The sequence below is a fragment of the Vulpes lagopus genome, chromosome 10 (genome assembly GCF_018345385.1).
Source record: "Vulpes lagopus strain Blue_001 chromosome 10, ASM1834538v1, whole genome shotgun sequence".
Lineage (NCBI taxonomy): Eukaryota > Metazoa > Chordata > Mammalia > Carnivora > Canidae > Vulpes > Vulpes lagopus.
The window spans coordinates 3,919,198-3,934,768 of NC_054833.1; positions in this window are offsets into that span (position 1 = coordinate 3,919,198).

Genomic DNA, 15,571 nt, shown 5'->3' on the forward strand with positions numbered 1-15,571 from the left:
CATTTTATAAGGTGGATTTCTCTTTTACTAGTGATGATGGAACAGAAAGCTGAGAACAAAGCAGAAGCTGAACACCCCTCCACCACCACCACCATGAGATAGATGTGTGTGACATTCCTCAGGCACTTCTGGCTGCCCTAAAGCTAAGGAAAGGAAAAACAAATAGTGAACTTATAGAGATCACAATCCTGCAAGACAAAAGTCTCCCTCAGTTTACAAATGTCTTAGTAATTTACAAGAACAAAGCATTTTTATCAATAAACTAACTTCCACAAGGAAATGTATATACAATTAAATGTCCTTATTACCTGCAGCCCATGACAGATACTTGAAGTGGGCAGACTGTCACATTCCTCCAGGAAGCTCCCAACTGTTTTCACTTGAATGCCTGGCTAGAGGGAAAAACCACCTTAGCTGGACAATGGCAAGACCTCCAGTATCTTGCAGGTCCTCTTTAGTATATGAAAGTTCTCTTGAAAACCTTTTCCTCCCTTCCTCCCCCAGCTCCCAAAGTATATAACCAAGCCCAGGGCAGGAGCTCTTCCTGCCCACAGGTCCTGTTCCCATGCTTTAATAAAACTACCATTTTATACCAAAGTTGTCTCAAGAATTCTTTCTTGGTCATTGGTTCTGGACCTCACCTCACCAAACCTCACCTATATTCCAAAACACTAGTGAGTGTTGAAGATTTTCCCAGATGACAGAAACATAATTCATAATCATTTGGTAACAGAATGTTAGCCAATCTCACCAGACTATTTTCAGCTATTATTAAGACATATTGTAAAGGCTTGTGATTTGGGCCAGTGAATGAAATCCATTTGTAAATGTTCAGATAATTCTAAAGATAGGGGTTCTGATCCTTTTCATATCTCCATAGTTTTTCTTGGGTTATGATACTAATAGACAAAGGAAGATTTGGTCACCAGTTCAGACAGTGGAGGCCGAGAAAATTAAGGCCATTCCACCTTAAGTTCAGGGTTAGCACAAGTCCAGCCATCCCAGGCCCCTGTGAATAAGAGCTGAAATTTACATTACTTTAGTTACAGGAAAAAACAGCTTAGAGCTTAACACCCTAGAAAGCCCCATATCAGAATGAGAACAGAGCTCAAGCCAGTGGCAGGAAGCCCCATATCAGAATGAGAACAGAGCTTAATGCCCTTGAAAGCCCCATATCAGAATGTAAACAGAACTTGGGAAATTCCTCTACCCCTTCTGGAGGTTCCCTAGACGAGCCCATAAAACTAAGCTGGAACCCACCTCGGGGTCCAAGTCCCTGCTCCATTGTGTCAGGTATACTTGGACCCAAGCTCGAGCTTGTAAATAAACCCTTGTGTGTTTGCATTGGTGTCGGCTCCTTGGTGGTTTCTCGGATACATAATCTTGGGCACAACAAGACTTTGTTAAAATTTTGCTACCACTATTTTTGGTTGGCAAAATAGGAAGTATCTGAACTCCTTTCTTCCCATGGACACACTGAATGTACAACTAACAACTAACATGGAGCAGCACCCTCTGAAAGAAATCTAGAAATTAGCCGAGAAACTCTTACACATCAGGTTGATGTGGTTTGGAGTGTTGGAGTTCAGAGCCAATGGCCAAGAAAGAATTCTTGAGATGTCTTTGGTGCAAAAGGTAGTTTTATTAAAGCAGGGCAGAAAGAGCTGCACTGGGGTCGTGAGGAGTGACTGTTTATATATTTCCTATCCTATGGAAGGGAGGGTGATGTTAGGGCTCTAGGAAATTGAGTCTTTAGGTTTTGGAGATTGCTTTTGCAAATCGAGACAATTGCAAGCTGCTGGAGATTCATATCTTGCATGACTGTGATTTATCTCAGTAAACCATTTGTTTTTCCCTTTCCTTTGTTCTAGGGCAGCCAGGAATGCTTAAGGAGTATTTCACACATCCTATATGGTGAGGTGGGGGGTTGCAGGGTGTTAGCTTGTGCTTTGCCCTCAGCTAGTCTTCTCCCTCATCAAGGGGAATGAGGAAAATACATTGAAAGGGTAGAAAAAGGCTGAGGCACATGCTTGCCATAAACCTCATTCCAGGTATAGAGCCTTATAAATGGAAGGATAACTCTCAACTCCCAGCTTCTCCCTGAAAGGTGAAGGGTTTGGACCCAATATTTAGTGCTCTAACTTTTAAAATTCCCACCTGAGGGATGTATCCCCCAAACACTTAGTTCTCAAACCCAACAGGGCTTCTGTCCACATGACTGACAAGGCTTAGAAAACAAAGAAACAGATCTTAGTGGGCACTAGGAGGTTCACCAGGGCTATTCCCTCAGGGCTCAGTGGGAGCAGACAAAAAATACCTACTAGTCTTTTGCTGAAAGGGATCTATTTATACATATTAAAAGGGCACTTTTCTTCAGTCTCTTTGTTAGTGTATAGAAATGCCACTGATTTCTGGGCATTGATATTGTATCCTGCCACATTGCCAAATTGCTGTATGAGTTCCAGCAATCTTGGGTGGAGTCTTTTGGGTTTTCTATATACAATATCATGTCATCTGTAAAGAGGGAAAGTTTGGCTTCTTTTTTTTTTTTTTTCCAATTTGGATGCCTTTTATTTCTTTTTGTTGTCTGATTGCTGATGCTAGGACTTCTAGTACTATGTTGAATACAGTGGTGAGAGTGGACATCCCTGTCTTGTTCCTGATCTTAGGGGAGAGGCTCCCAGTTTTTCCCCATTGAGAATGATATTTCGCTGTGGGCTTTTCATAAATGGCTTTTAAGATGCTGAGGAATGTTCCCTCTACACTCTGAAGAGTTTTGATCAGGAATGGATGCTGTATTTTGTCAAATGCTTTCTCTCCAGCTATTGAGAGGATCATATAGTTCTTGTTTTTTCTTTTGTTGATGTGATTTATCATGTTGATTGTATTATGAGTGTTGAACCACCCTTGCATCCCGGGGATAAATCCCACTTGGTCCTGGGGAATAACCCTCTAAATGTACTGTTGGATCCTATTGGCTAGTATCTTGTTGAGAATTTTTGCATCCATGTGCATCAGGGGTATTGGTCTATAATTCTCCTTTTTGGTGGGGTCTTTGTCTGGTTTTGGAATCAAGGTAATGCTGGCCTCATAAAACAAGATGGAGATATTCCCTTCCTTTCTATGTTTTGAAACAGGGTTAGTAGAATAGGTATTATTTCTTTAAACGTTTGATGGAACTCCCCTGGGAAGCCATCTGGCCCTGGACTTTTGTGTCTTAGGAGGTTTTTGATGACGGCTTCAGTTTCCTCGCTGGTTATTGGCCTGTTCAGGTTTTCTGCCTCTTCCTGTTCTGGTTTTGGTAGTTTGTGGTTTTCCAGAAATATGTCCATTTCTTCTAGATTGCCTAATTTGTTGGCTTATAGCTGCTCATAATAAGTTTTTAAAATAATTTGTATTTCCTTGGTATTGGTTGTGATCTCTCCTCTTTCATTTGTGATTGTATTAATTTGAGTCCTTTTTCTTTTTAATAAGGCTGGCTAGGGGTTTATCTTATTAATTCTTTCAAAAAACCAACTCCTGGTTTTGTTGATCTGTTCTACAGTTCTTCGAGTCTCTATTTCATTGAGTTCTTCTAGAATCTTTATCATCTCTCTTCTTTTGCTTGTTTTAGGTTTAACTTGCTGTTCTTTCTCCAGTTCCTTTAGTTGCAAGTTTATCTTGTGTATTTGAGTTTTTTCCAATTTTTTGAGGGAGGCTTGTTTTGCGATGTAGTTCCCTCTTAGGACAGCTTTTGCTGTATCCCAAAGATTTTGAATGGTTGTATCTTCATTTTCATTATTTTCCATGGATGTTTTTAATTCTTCTGTAATTTCCTGGTTGACCCTTTCATCTTTTAATAGGATGCTCTTTAACCTCCGTGTGTTTGAGGTTCTTCCAAATTTCTTCTTGTGATTGAGTTCTAGTTTCAAAGCATCATGTTCTGAAAATATGCAGGGGACAATCCCAGTCTTTTGGTATCAGTTGAGACCTGATTTGTGACCCAGGATGTGGTCTATTCTGAAGATAGTTCCATGTGCACTTGAGAAGAATGTGTATTCATTGCATTCAGATGGAAAGTTCTGTATATGTCTGTGAAATCTACTTGGTCTGGTGTATCATGTAAGGCCCTTGTTTCTTTGGTGATGTTTATCTTAGAAGATCTGTCATTTGCTGAAAGCGCTGGGTTGATGTCTCCTACTCTTAGTGTACTATTATCTAAGTATCTCTTTACTTTGGTTATTAATTGATTGATACACTTGGCAGCTCCCACATTAGGAGCATAAATATTCATGATTCTTAGGTCTTGTTGGCAAGACCCTTTAAGTATGATATAGTGTCCCTCTTCATCTTTTACTAGAGTTTTTGGTATGAACTTTAATTTATCTGATATGAGGATTGCTACCCCAGCTTTCTTTTGAAGACCTTTGAATGGTAAATGGTTCTCCACTCTTTTATTTTTAGGCTGGAGGTGTCCTTAGTTCTAAAATGAGTCTTTTGTAAACAGCAAATAGATGGGACTTGCTTTTTTATCCAGTCTGAAACCCTTTGTCTTTTGATGGGATCATTTAGCCCATTCACCTTCAGAGTAACTATTGAAAGATATGAATTTAGTGTCATCGTAATACCTATTCAGTCCCGTCCCTGTTTTTGTAGATTGTTTCTTTGGGCTTCCTCTTTCTTTTACAGGGTCCCCCTTAATATTTCTTGCAGAGCCGGTTTGGTGGTCTCATATTCTCTCAGTTTCTGCCTATCCTGGAAGCTCTTTATCTCTCCTTTTATCCTGAACAACAGCCTTGCTGGATAAAGTATTCTTGGCTGCATGTTCTTCTCATTTAGTACCCTGTATATATCATGCCAGCCCTCTCTGGCCTGCCAGGTCTTTGTGGAGAGGTCTGCTGTTAATCTGATATTTCTCCCCATATAAGTTAAGAATCTCTTGTCTTGTGCTGCTTTAAGAATTTTCTCTTTATATTTGGAACTTGCAAGTTTCACTATTAAATGTCGAGGTGTTGAATGGTTTTTATTGCTTTTTTGGGGGGTCCTTTCTATCTCTTGGATCTGAATTCCTGTTTCCTTCCCCAGATTTGGGAAGTTCTCAGCTATGATTTGTTCAAATATACTTTGTGCCCCCCCCCCTGCCCCGCCTCTTCTGGAATCCCAATTAAATGTATATTCTTCCTTCTCAAGCCATCATTTATTTCCCTAAGCCTTTCCTCATGGAGTCTTAATCATTTTTCTCTTTTCTCCTCAGCTTCCTTTTTTCCATCAACTTGTCTTCTATGTTAGTCATGCTCTCTCCTCCACCTTATTAACTCTAGCAGTTAGGACATCCAGTTTGGATTGCATCTCATTTAATCTATTTTTAATTTTGGCCTGATTAGATCTCAATTTTGCAGTAATGAAGTCTCTAGAGTCCTGTATGCTTTTTTCCAGAGCCACCAGAAGCTTTAAAATTGTACTTCTGAATTGAATTTCTGACATGTATTGAAATCCAAATTCTGTAACTCTGTGACAGAGTATTGTTTCCAGTTTTTTCTTTTGTGGTGAATTCTTTCTAGTCATTTTGTCTAGTACAGAGTGGCTGTATGAGTGGGCTGAGTAAAAAATACAAACCACTACTTAAGTAAATACAACCTACATGATTCCAAAGAGGTCACAGACCAGGAAAAAAAAAAAAAAACCAGAATAAAATAAAATAAAATAAAATGACCACTAAAGTGAAAAACAAATTTCAAAACAAAGCAGTTTAAATTAAAAGCCAAAAAATGAAAACAAGAAGAAAAAAGTAAAAGAACAAAAAAGTAAAAAGAGGAGGAATGCCTGGGTGGCTCAAGCTCATCTACCTTTGGCTCAGGGTGTGATCCTGGGGTTCCAGGATCGAGTCCCACAGTGGACCCCCAGCATGGAGCTTACATCTTCCTCTGCCTGTGTTCTTCCTCTCTCTCTTTGTCTGTTATGAATAAATAAATAAAATCTAAAAAAAGAGAGAGAGAGAGAGAGAAAGAGAGAAAAGGCTAAGTGATGCTGGTGGTGTGGAAGTGGTAGTGGAGAGAGCTTGTAGTCTACCTGAGGAATTCTACAGGGTGATTCTCTTGGTTTGGAGTGTATTTTGTTCTGTATGTTAGAAGATGCTCAGTCCCAAATTTATATAAACCAGAAATACTTATAGAAGCCCTAACTTTGACCACCAAAATATAAACAACATAAAGGAGGGTGGCAGGATGGGAAGGAAGAGAGAATATAATCTCACAAAATGAACCAACACAGAGTTCCACTTGGTTCTGAGTGTATGTTGGTTGTGTTCTAGAAGGTACTAACTTCCACCATTGTAAAACAAAATGAGGCAGAAAAAATAAAAAATAAAAACCCATATCCTATATATTTACCAAAGTTAAATTGAATACGTTGAAGTGATCCAGAAGTGGAAAATATATCTAAGACATGTGATTGTAGAAATATGCAAGTAAAAAAGGAAAAAAAACTTAAAAATGAAGAGCTGGTAAAATATTGTAGTTAAGGTGGGAAAAGGGAAAAAATATTGGAAGTTTTTAGTCTTATATAAAAATGATTTGTAATGGAAAAAAAAAAAAAAACCCAGGGACCCTCTAGTTCTATATACTATTTTCCCTCAGTCCTGGAGCTTTCCAGTGCTGCTTGGTCAATAAACTTGCTCTTCCAGCAGTTCTTTTGGAGGAGGGGTCTGCTATGCTGACTCTCAGGTATCTTTGCCTGGGCAGAGATGCCCTGTCCCCTGCCAGGTGCTGGGCTCAGTGTGATTTTTTTATCCTGTGAGGCCTTTGTTCCCTGTGGCCCCACCTCTCCTAGGTACAAGGTGAAATCAAGAGGAAAAACATAATGATGGTGGCCAGATTTCCAGCTCTGGAGTCAAGCTCCACCTAACCTGCAGCTCCCAGTCTGCACTGGACTAGATGGTCCTGGCCCAGCACGGGTGCACTGATCTGTGCAGCTTGGGGGTGCCCTGTGGCAGGGGAGTTCTAGCTGTTCTGTGCCCTCCCTGCTTCTGCCTGTCCCAGGGGGAATGCAGGATCATGGGCTTTGTCTGCTTGGGTGCCCTAGGATCCTGGGCCCTGTGTCACTGGATCTACAATCCTGGGGACTGCCTCTTCCAAAGGGAATGGGACACAACCACTTCCTTCCATTGCCAGCCTCTAGGGTGAAGGCAGCTTTGGAGCCGGCCCACCTAACCCAGTGGGTTCTCCCAAATGCCCCGAGGGCTGCAGCACTCCAGCCCTTTCCTGAGATTGGCCCGCGATTTGCAGTGAGCTTTCCCTGGGCACCCTTCCTCTTACAGTGATTCCAGGAATCTTGAGGCTTCACTGCCCCTCCTGTCATTTTGTCTGATTTCCCTGCTTAGCACTTTTTTTGTCAGGGAATACTCTGGCGGGGATTTTTTTAAGTTCTTGCCTCTCCAAGGCTGGGCTTTCTTGCATCAGAAGCTTTTGTTGCTCTGCTGCTATATTCCTGCTAGTCATGGTTCCTTTCCCTTCCTTCCTTATTTATTTATTTCACCTTCCTACTTTGCTAGAATCGAAAAATTTTTCTCTCTGTTGCATTCCAGCTGTTCTGTCTTTAAATCTCAGGTTGGATTCATAGGTGTTCAGGATGTTTTGGAAGTTATCTAGGTAAGTTTGTGGGGCCAGGTGAGTCGAGGACCTCTACTCTTCCACCATATTGCCCCTCCCTCTGGCAGAAGTTTTTAAAGGTGCAGGGGCACCACTCCATAGCTGCTAACCCAGCCCAACTGTAGAGGGAGCAGGCAAAACCACCTATCTTTCAGTTTCTCCCTGGAAGGGACCCAACTGCATACTTTCCCAGCTGTTGTCTGAGGGACTGGTTTGCAATAAGGTGGTGACTATAGTCCTCTACTTTGGGAAACTGCCTGGTCTTGGCACACTCCTAACTACTAGGAAGCACCAAGAACAAAGAGGGTAGTTTGAAAATCACAGAGGCTTAAGAAAACCATGAGCTCAGGCCAAGCTGATTGACAGGGTTCATCTACACAAGATCACTCTGTCAAGATGGGGATAGGTGGTTATTATTTTTAATGTGCAGAAACCAACACAGAGTGTTGAGGAAAATAAGAAACAGAAATAAGTTCCAAACAAGAACAAGATAAAGCTCCAGAAACTCACCTAAATGAAATGGAGCTAAATGGTTTACCTGATAGAGACTTCAAAATACTGATCATAAAGGTGCTCACCAAATGAGCATTTCAACAAAGACATGAAAAATTGCAAAAAGTTCCAAATAGAAATCACAGAACTGAAAATACAATAGCTGAACTGAAAAATTCAGTAGAGGGGCTCTACTACAGATAGATCAATGAAGAAAGGATCAGCAAACTCAAGAACAGGGTAGTGAAATGCATCCAATCAGATGAACAAAAAGAAAAAGAATAAAGAAGAGTGAAGATTGCCTAGGGGACTTCTAGGACATCAAGTGGACCAGTATTTACATTATAAGGCTCTCAGAAGGAGGAGAGAGAGAGAAAGGGGTTGAAAATGTATTTGAAGAATAAATGGCTGAATACTTTTTAATTTGAGGAAAGAAATAGCTATCCAGATCTAGGAAGTTTACAGAGTTCCAAAAAAGTTGAATCCAAAGACACCCACACCACAATACAGCTTAATTACATCATAAAAGTTACAAACAAGAAGAAAATCTTAAAAGCAGGAAGAGAAAAGTAACTTATTACATACAAGGAATCCTCTCTGAGACTATCAGCAGATTGTTTCAGTGGAACTGATATAGTTTTAGAATGTAGATGAGGTTTGTTCAGGTGAGGTCCGGAACCAATGACCAAGAAAGAATTCTTGAGACAACTTTTGTGTAAAATGGTAGTTTTATTAGAGCAGGAAGACAGGACCTGTGGGCAGAAGGAGCTGCTGCCCCAGGCTTGTGAGGGGTGGCTGTTTATATACCTGGGAGTTGGAGGAGGTAAGGAAAAGGGAAGTTTCAAAAGAACTTTCATATGCTAAAGAGGATTTACAGATATTGGAGGTCTTGCCATTGTCAAATTAAGGTTTGTTTTCCCTCTAGCCAGGCATTCACATGAAGACAGTTGGAGGCTTCCTGGAGGAATGTGACAGTCTGCCCACTTCAAGTATCTGTCATGGGCTACAGGTAATAAGGACATTTAATTGTATATACATTTCCTTGTGGAATCTAGTTTATTGATAAAAATGCTTTGTTCTTGTAAATTACTAAGACATTTGTAAACTGAGGGAGACTTTTGTCTTGCAGGATTGTGATCTCTATAAGTTCACTATTTGTTTTTCCTTTCCTTAGCTTTAGTGCAGCCAGGAGTGCCTGAGGAATGTCACACATATCTCACCTGGTTGGGGGGGGGGGGGGAGTTTGCAGGGTATTAGGTCATGCTTTGTCCTCAGCTAGCCTTTTACTCCCTCATCAGGAGGAAAACCAGAAAATTCACAAGGATGTAGACATTAAACAATATGTCCAATCAATGGGTCAAAGAAGAAATAAAATGAGAAAACAAAGTATCTTGAGATAATAAAAGTAGAAGCATGATATACCAAAACTTATGAGATGTAGCAAAGACTTTGTAAGACAAAGTCCAGATTTCAAATAAACAAACTAAATTTGCACCTAAAGGAATTTAGAGAAGAAGAACAGACCACGGCCAAAATTAATTGAAGGAATGAAGAAACCCCCCCTGTAAGTAGGATCAGCCCTAATCCAGAGGCAGCCCATCCAGGTGCCTTCCTGAAGTTTTAGCAACAAAAAGCATTCTGTTTGTGATAAGAAAACCATTTCCCCCCACACCCTGATTGGAATGTCCCTGAATAGGTTCATGTTGACCTTCTGAGAAATCAACCTGGATGCTATGCGACTCCCGCGGTTCTTTTGTCTTTAAGCGAGTTTTTTTCTTTTGCCTTTAAAAGATGCCTGTAATTGCTAATCGGGGCTCTCTTCCTCTTCGGAGGCGGAGAGCCCGTTTGCGCAAACGTCCAATAAACCCTCTTGCTAATTGCATCTGCCTGTCTGGGGTCTGAGTCTCTGGGGCGTCCGCCGGGACACATTGGCACCCGTGAGCCAGGGTCCAACATTTGGGGGCTCGTCCGGGATCCGAGACGCCCCAGGCTCAATCCTAAGACCGGTAGGAGGTAAGACCGAGCTCGCTAAATGTCATATCTGTCTCGTCCGTTTGTCTGACTGGCCGGGTCTGTGCCGGGTCTGTATTGTGCCTGCAGGACGCTGTACTCTGTATTTGGACCAGCGGGGGAGGCAGACGTGCCCGAGACCCCTGGCCCCCCTCCGGAGTCGGACTCCCGAGTGGTCTGGAAGAGGAACGGAGCCCGGCACTCCCTCCTCTTCGGGGAGGGTCGTTGTTGGCGACCGCTCCCGTCTGAATCCGCCGAGCCGGTCCTGTCATCTGTGTGCATCTGTCTGTTCTGTGTCTTTCTCTCTGTCCTCTTCCTCACGCTCACCTCTTTTCTACACCCGCGGGGCAAACTGTAACCACCCCTTTAAGCCTCACTCTAGATCACTGGAAAGAAGTCGCCGGCCGAGCACACAATCTTTCGGTCGAAGTCAGAGGACGAAGATGGGTCACCTTCTGCTCCTCAGAGTGGCCGACTCTCAACGTTGGGTGGCCCAGGAATGGAACTTTTAATATTGATATTATCTTGCAGGTGAAGGCCCCGGTCTTTCAGCCAGGACCCCATGGGCACCCTGATCAGCTCCTGCAGACTCTCCTCACCACGGAGGAGAGACCCCGCGTCTACAGAAAAACGTCCCCGGGGCGGATGGGAGGCCGCCCCAGCTGCCTAATGAAATCGAGGATGTTTTCCCCTTGGTTGGCCCGACCTGGGACTACGACACTGCTGCTGGGAGGGAGCGGCTCCGTCTCTATCGCCAGGTACTCCTAGTGGGTCTCAAAGGGGCAGGGCGACGCCCCACCAATTTGGCAAAGGTACGTGCTATAGTGCAGGGAAAAGATGAGACGCCGGCAGGTTTTCTGGGAAGATTAATGGAGGGCTACCGTATGTCTACTTAGAGAGAGAGAGAGAGGAAATGCAGTAAAGAACTGACTGGGATACTGGCCACCGTAGTACAGGGCTCAGGGCAGATAAGTCAGGACAGAGTAAGGACCTGGGAGACAAAAGAAAACCACGGGTTGAACGAGACCAGCGTGCCTACTGCAAGAAAAAGGACATTGGGTTAAAGATTGTCCAAAGAAGGGCCAAACACAGGTACCTAAGAAGAAGCCCATTCCCGTACTGTCCCTAGAGGATGAAGATTAGGGATGTCAGGGCCAGGAGCCGCCCACCCCCCCCAGCCTCAGATAACCCTTAAAGTGGGGGGGTCAACCAGTGACCTTCCTGGTTGCTACGGGAGCTCAACATTCAGTTTTAACTGAGGCAGAAGGACCCTTGAGCTCTATCTAGAAGATGCATTCTTTTGCCTAAAGTTAAGCTCTCAAAGCCAGCCTATTTTTGCCTTTAAATGGAAAGATCCTGAGACGGGATTCTCAGGACAACTCACTTGGACAAGGCTACCACAGGGATTCAAAAACTCCCCCACCTTGTTCAACGAAGCCTTGCATCAGGACTTGGCAGAATTCGGAGTTGGCCATCCGAACCTCGTTCTCCTGCAGTACATGGATGATTTGCTCATAGCGGCTAAGACAGAACGGGATTGTGTAAAAGGTACGGGGGCCCTGCTCGAGAGACTGGGAGGACTGGGGTATAGGGCCTCCACCAAAAAGGCCCAAATAGGCCAGAGACGAGTGACCTATCTGGGATATCTCCTGGAAGGAGGCCAGAGGTGGCTGACAGAGAGCCGCAAAAAGGCTGTAGCCCTGATCCCAGCACCCACTAGTGCCAGAGGGCTACGAGAGTTCCTCGGCAGTGCTGGGTTATGCCGCCTCTGGGCACCCGGGTTTGCAGAGCTGGCGGCTCCCCTACATCCTCTCACGAAATGCAACACCCCCTACCACTGGGGAAAGGAGCAACAATTGGCTTTTGACAAAATAAATAGGGCCTTATTGACTGCCCCTGCACTGAGCCTCCCAGATGTAACCAAGCCATTTGCGCTATATACTGATGAACGCTGAGGAATAGCCAAACGGGTCCTAACTCAGAAACTGGGACCCTGGAAAAGGCCCGTGGCATATTTTTCAAAAAAATTAGACAGCGTGGCTGCAGGATGGCCCCCATGTCTCCGAATAATAGCGGCTGTGGCAGTCCTGGTAAAAGACTCAGATAAGTTGGCCTTCAGCCAACCCCTCACTGTGGTGGCCCCCCCACGCTATAGAGACAGTCATCCGCCAGCCCCCTGATCGATGGCTCTCAAACGCCGGGTCACCCATTATCAGGCCATGCTACTGAATTCCGAGCGGATACGGTTCGGAACGGCTATATCCCTAAACCCGGCCACCTTGCTTCCAGAAGCCGAGTCCCCCTCCCTGCTAATGCATGATTGCCACCAGATCCTAGCCGAGGTCCATGGCACCAGAAGGGACTTGACGGACCAGCCTTTGCCAGGTGCTGAAGCAACCTGGTACACCAAGGGGAGTAGCTTTCTACAAAATGGTGAACTGAAAGCCGGGGCGGCTGTGGTAGATAATTCACTGTCCGGGGCATCAGCGAGGCAACGACCCAGTAGCAGAGGGGAACAGGATGGCCGATGAAACAGCACGGGCCGCTGCACTAGGCCCACAGGAGGATGGACAGAAGCATCCCCCACCAAATGAGAAACTGCCCAGGTGGTTGTCAAGAAAATCCTAGAAGAAATTTTCCCCTGGTTTAGACTGCCCAAGGTAATAGGGTGGGACAACGGCCCCGCCTTCGTCTCCCAGGTAAGTCAGTTGGTGGCCAGATTACTGGGGATAAATTAAAAATTACATTGTGCATACAGACCCCAGAGCTCAGGGCAGGTAGAAAGAATAAATAGAACAATTAAAGAGACCCTAACCAGATTGACATTGGAGACTGGCACTAGAGACTGGGTCCAACTCCTCCCCATGGTCCTGTTCCGAGTCCGGAACACTCCCGCGCGCCATGGGCTAACTCCTTACGAGATTCTCTATGGAGGTCCCCCACCAGTAACGGGCTTACTAGATTCTGCTATTGACCCTCTTGCTAACACTCCCGGTTTACAGGACAGGCTAAAGGCGCTCCAGATCATCCAGCGCCAGATCTGGAAACCCCTTGCGGGGCTGTCTACCGCCCCGGAGACACAACCTGTTCCAGATCGGTGACTCCGTCTATGTCAGGAGACATCAGTCCAGGACGCTTGAGCCCCGCTGGAAGGGCCCATACACTGTACTACTGACCACCCCAACCGCCTTAAAAGTAGACGGCATTGCTGCTTGGGTCCACGCCTCACACGTCAAGCGCGCCCCATCAACGAGCACCGCTGACGCCAGCCAGGCGGACCGGAGGAGCCACTCCAATGGAAGCTCCACCGCACCCAAAACCCGCTCAAGATAAGACTTTCAAAAATTGTTCAATGACAGTTGTTATATTCCTACCTCTCCTAGCGCTCTTCACCTCCGCCAAAGGTGACCCTCATGCCCTCAAAAGGTTAACCTGGCAGGCACTAACGTCTGGGGGTGATGAGGTCTGGTCTATAACTAAGACCGCCCCCGTGGGAACCTGGTGGCCTAACCTATATCCTGACCTATACAAGCTAACCATAGGGGCCCCTAGCCCATGGGACCTAGAGGGATACTTGGACACCTCTAGAGCCCCTAACCGAGAAAGCCCTCCAGGGCAACTGGGATTAGACCCATGGGGAGGATGTGGCACGCCTGACAGAAGGGCCATGCTCAGCACTCTTCCCTTTTATGTCTGTCCCGGGTACCACAGAGATCGCAGGCTAAATCCCACCTGTGGAGGAGGGGAATACTTCTATTGTAAAAATTGGGGGTGCGAGACTAGGGAGACACAGGATGAGAGGCCCTCCTCCTCCTGGGATTACATCACTGTCAAGGCTAACTACACCCCCCCGGGGCTACCAGGAACTCTGCAATACTACCACCCCGATTTTGGGGACTGATTCTTACCTGGAGCCCCAGCCGGGAACTTGGTGGGCAAGCAACAAAGTCCTCACCCCCTGTGTGTCAGCTAAGGTTCTAAATAGCTCAAACGACTTCTGTGTCATGGTGCAGATCATACCCAGGGCGTTCTCTCACCCTGCTGAAACTCTAGAAAATCAGTATGATGAACATCCCACCCGTTTTTGGCGCGAACCTGTCTCCCTAACCCTAGTCATTATGTTGGGACTAGGGGTCGCCACTGGGGTGGGTACTGGTGCAGCTGCTCTGATCCAGGGCTCACGACATCAGATAGAACTCCAGGCAGCTGTAGATGAGGATCTACGGGCACTAGAGCAGTCCGTTTCTAAGTTAGAACAGTCCCTCACCTCACTTTCAGAAGTAGCACTTCAAAACAGGAGAGGCTTGGATTTACTACTCCTGAAAGAGGGAGGACTATGTGCGGCCTGGGAGAAAAATGCTGTTTCTATGCAGACCATTCTGGAGTCATCAGAGACTCCATGGCCAAACTCAGGGATAGGCTAAATAAAAGACAAAGGGACCGGGAGGCCCAGCAGGGCTGGTTTAAAAGCTGGTTTAATCAGTCTCCCTGGTTGACCACCCTAATCTCTACCATTATGGGCCCTCTAGTTATCCTGCTCCTGCTGCTAACTTTCGGCCCCTGCATCCTTAACCGGCTGCTCCAGTTCATCCGAGAAAAATTGTCCATTACCCAAGCTCTGGTATTAACAATGTCGGGCCCTCCAAACTGAAAAAATAAATGTTCCCTAAGATTTTAAGGTTAAAATCAGCCCAAACAAAGAGGAGGGAATGAAGAAACCCCCCCTGTAAGTAGGATCAGCCCTAATCCAGAGGCAGCCCATCCAGGTGCCTTCCTGAAGTTTTAGCAACAAAAAGCATTCTGTTTACAATAAGAAAACCATTCCCCCCACACCCTGATTGGAATGTCCCTGAATAGGTTCATGTTGACCTTCTGAGAAATCAACCTGGATGCTATGCGACTCCCGCGGTTCTTTTGTCTTTAAGCGAGTTTTTTTCTTTTGCCTTTAAAAGATACCTGTAATTGCTAATCGGGGCTCTCTTCCTCTTCGGAGGCGGAGAGCCCGTTTGCGCAAACGTCCAATAAACCCTCTTGCTAATTGCATCTGCCTGTCTGGGGTCTGAGTCTCTGGGGCGTCCGCCGGGACACGTTGGCACCCGTGAGCCAGGGTCCAACAGGAAAAAATCATGAAGATCAGAGTAGAAATAAGTGAAATAGAAACTAAAAAGACAGTAAATAATTAAAAATTTTGTTTTAAAAACTATAAACAAATAGACAAGTCCTTGGCTAGACTAAGAAAAAAACAGTAGACAAAGTTATAAAAGAAAGAAGAGACATTGTAACTGATATTGTAGAAGTACAAAGGATCATTAGAGACTGCTATGGACAATTATACACCAACAAATTGAACAACGTAGAAGAAATAGATAAACTCTTAGGAACATATAAATACCAAGCCTGAATTATAAAGAAGGAGAAAATCTGTAAGGAGATTGAGTACGTAA